The sequence below is a fragment of the Urocitellus parryii genome, chromosome 5, assembly GCF_045843805.1.
Source record: "Urocitellus parryii isolate mUroPar1 chromosome 5, mUroPar1.hap1, whole genome shotgun sequence".
NCBI lineage: Eukaryota > Metazoa > Chordata > Mammalia > Rodentia > Sciuridae > Urocitellus > Urocitellus parryii.
This window is the reverse complement of record NC_135535.1, coordinates 6,262,145-6,266,123: the sequence shown is the minus strand read 5'-3', so window position 1 is coordinate 6,266,123 and position 3,979 is coordinate 6,262,145.

Here is a 3,979-nt window from a genome sequence, read left to right as displayed (position 1 = left end):
AGCCAGCCTCAGCAATTAGCCAGCCTCAGCAATTTAGAAAGGCCCTAAGCAACTAACTCAGGGAGACCCTGTCTCTAAATAAACGGTTAGAAAGGGGTGGGTGTGGCTCAGTAGTTAGGCACCACTGAGTTCAATCCCTGCTGCTCCCCACCCACCCACCCCATCCCACAAAAAAACAAACAGAAATCGGAGTCATGGCTTTTCCTGTAATAAACAGCATCAGGAAAAAAAATCACATCCTTGATTTCAAAGTTTCCTAATCCAGGTGAGACCTGCACCACGTCAGCCCTGGGGAGACGCACACAGAGGCACATAGATGACAGGTACCAACAGGCTGAGCGTGTGGTACGCAGATGAGGCACGTGGAGCCAGGCAGGGACTGGCAATGACCATGACCCAGCGGATCTGGGTCTGGCAAGAGGGTGGAAACCCTGAGGCCCCAGAGCCCTCCCTCCTCCCCACAAGGCTGTTGGAGAAGCACAGGGCACCCCTGGACGGCTCCCTTCTCACCTTTTGGCCCTTCTGTGTTCTGGTCCCTGGTCACCTCCGCAAGACAAGGTGGGGGAGGGCATGAGAACAAAGAAAATCTAGACTGTATGGAGGGCAGGACACCCCCTTCCCCGCCCTGGGACCCCTGCTGTGTGGAGAAGGGGTCTCTGTTCTACCCTTTTGCTCCCTAAACTTAATTCTATTTATTTATCTTTATAAAGTGCTGAGGACGGAACCCAGGGTCCCGCATGTGCGAGGCCAGCTCTGCCCGGTCCCAGGCTTTAGGTAAAACGTGTTTCTAGGCTTGCTTGGCGTTTCTTGGGTGTTCAGTCCTCACATCTGGGGAAATGGAACTTGTGGTCACTGGTGACAATAGGTACATAGACACACACCTAGGTGACAGACGGTAGGTAGGTAGGTAGACGATAGACAGACAGACAGACAGAGAGCGGGTTGTGGGAAATGGCTCTCTGGATCTTGGAGGTCAAGAAAACCCCACGGTCTTCTATTTACAAGCTGAAGGACCAGGAAATCGGTGTGGAGAGCACGAGAAGTTCTGATGTCGGGGAGGAGTCAGAGACTCTCCCTGCCTCTGTCTTGTGGCTCCACCTGGGCCTCCACCTGGGCCTCCACCTGGGCCTCCGCAGGCTGGGCGAGGCCCGCCACAGGGCTGGGAGAGATCCTCTTTACCCAGCTACTGACTCAAACACAAATTGCTTTTGAAATACCCTCAGAAATTTTCCCAGAAATAGTGGGGTTTTTTGGTCTGTTTTTGTGGCACTGGAGGTTGAACCCCAGGACCTACTGAGTTTCATCCCCTGCTCTTTCTATTTGGAGGCACAAGGAGGGAGGAGGTCTCTGGGGACCCAGGGTCTTGCTAGGTTTTTGAGATTAGTCTTGACTTGCCACCCCACACCTCACCCTCCCTGGCAGCCAGTCTCTGGGTCACCCATCACCCATTTGTGAGAGCAGGGACCTCATCCTCCAATCAGCCCCAAATCTACTAGCAGATGAACTTAGGGGGTAAGTTTCCAACACACGAAGTTTGAGGGGCACAGCCACCCAGCCTCCAGGGAAGCCAGCTTCCATCTCTCTTTTCAGTTGGTGCATCATAATTACACCTAATGGTGGCACTCGCTGGGAAACATCCGCACACCCACCACATAACAATATAGCTTTTGTTCCCCAGGACCTCTCCCAAGCTGCCGTCCTCCCCCTTCCCCAGGCTCTGGGGATTGAACCCAGGGGTGCTTTTCCACTGCACCACCTCCCCAGTTTGCCCCAGTGCATTTTACATTTTGAGACAGGTCTTGAAAGTGGCTGAGGCTGGCCTCCAACTTGTGATCCTCCTGCCTCTGCCTCCCCAGCTGCTGAGATCCCAGGTGTGCACCACTGTGCCCAGCCGCAGTCTTTGAGTAAGAGCTCCTTATCACTTCAGCCCTTGTTAGCAACAATGCATCACAGTCTCCCCTGGAAGCTGGGGCTACACAGAGCCTAGAAAGTCAGTTCCTTCCTCCTCCTCCTCGTGCCTGCCTGCTCCCATTGCTGGGTTGGGAGTTTCAGGCCGGAGCATTTGCTGGCCTGGAGGACGTGGAGGCATCTGTGCTTTCCTCTCTCCTCCTGCCCCTGTGCTTGTGTTGGCCACATCTTCCTGGGTTGTAGAATCCATGGGCTCACTGTCCCTGGTGAATCACTCTGACCCCCGTCTCCTCCTCGCTCTGAGTTTGAGGATATAACGCAACACCGAAATAACAGAGGCAGTCAAATGTGGGCCTGGAAGCTCTCCAGGGCACATCACATGCAAATGTCTCTGCTGAGCCTCGAGGATGCAGTGACCCTGAGGAACCTGGGGAGCTGGGTGCTGGGCCACTGCAATCCCAGTGACTCAGGAGGCTGAGGCGGAAGGATTGCGTGTTCAAGGCCAGCCTCAGTAACTCAGCGAGACGCTGTCTCAAAGTGAAAAACAAAAAGGGCTGGAGGATGTGGCTTTGTGGTAAAGAAAAAAAAAAAAAAGGAGATTTCTGTGAACTGTCACTGTCGGTCTTGTGTCGCATGTTTGTGAAATGTAGGTAACAAAAAGGGACCTTTCTCTGTCCTTGTTCCCCATCAACGCCAACTTCCCCCGAGAACCCTTCGGTGGACAAAGGACAACCCAGGCCCCATTGGAGAAAGAGTCCCCTGGGGTGGGGGACTTCAAGACCTGAGCGGTGACGGTGTGAGCCCTCGAAAGACCAGGCTCGGTGCAGGGGTGAGCCCGCCGCAGCTCCCAGAGACCTGGGTCCCCAGAGACCTGGATCTGGGTGCCGGGTCCCCGCTCACGAGGAAGGAGGGGGAGCCGGGCGGGGCTCTGCGGTGTCTGAGCCGCTCACCGGCCCTTCTCCTTCCGTTTCTGGGAGCAGCCCTCTGGTGGGGTCCGGGGACCTTTGTGCAGCCTCTGCGGTCACCGCCCCCGTCGGGAGGCACCTCGGCTTCTCTGTTCCCAGAGCAGAACGACCGTTGGAGTCTCGGTGAGCAATTTCACAAGGGGCGCTTCCTCTCCCGCCCGCCGCCCGCCCGCCCCACCGGGGGCCAGCTCGCCCTCCCTCCCACCCTCCCCCATTGTAACCCCTTGTTTTTCTGAAAACAGGTCCCTGGGGGCTCTGCTCACCCACACCCACCCCGGGGGACTCTGGGCGGCCCCTCACTGGCTGGTGCAGGGCTCCTGGGGACCTGGACCTGCTCTGGCCTGTGGCCTCTCGCTCCCCCTGGCTGGGAGGCTTGAGGCTGGGCCACGGACACCCAGGTCTTCAGAGGGACCTGACTGCTGCTCCGTGGGGGTCAGTGCAGCCCCCGTGGCCTTTGACCCAGGGCCTTCTCCGAGGCTCGCTTCCCGCGGGGGAGGCTGCCCAGGAGATCCAGCCCTGCCACCGCGCGCGGCACCTGCCCACGTCGTCTCCCCCCGCTGCCAGGGCCTTGTCTCCCCAGCTGCGTCTCCCAGAGCCGGGCTCCTGGGGACCCAGCACACTGAGCTGTCCCCGAGAGAGGTTCAGGTGTGCACTCTGAACCCCTGCCTCAGCTGACTGTCTGGGGGGGGACCAGTCTCTGGGCCTGACCCTTCCTGCCCGGAGTCCCCAGGAGCCACCTGTCATACCCTGAAATGGATCTTTTTATTTCTGGAGCTGGGGGCAGACCCCGGGGTGCTCTGCCAGGGGCTATGTCCCCAGCCCTTTTTGTTCTCTGAGACTGGGTCTCACCAAGTTTCTGAGGGTCTGACTGAGTTGCCGGGGTTGGCCTCAAACTCGAAACCCACCGGCCTGAGCCTCTGAGCCACCCCGTCACCTGTGGCTTGGTGTCCAGGGACAGCCCTCCCTCCTGCCTCCTTTTCCTCCACCAGCGAGGGCGGCCCGGGGGGCTCCCATTTTCTTGGGGACGTCTCTCTGAACTGTCCCCACCTCCAGCCAGGCCAGAGTCTGAACACTGCCACCCGCCGGGTCACGCTGGGGCTCCCTGC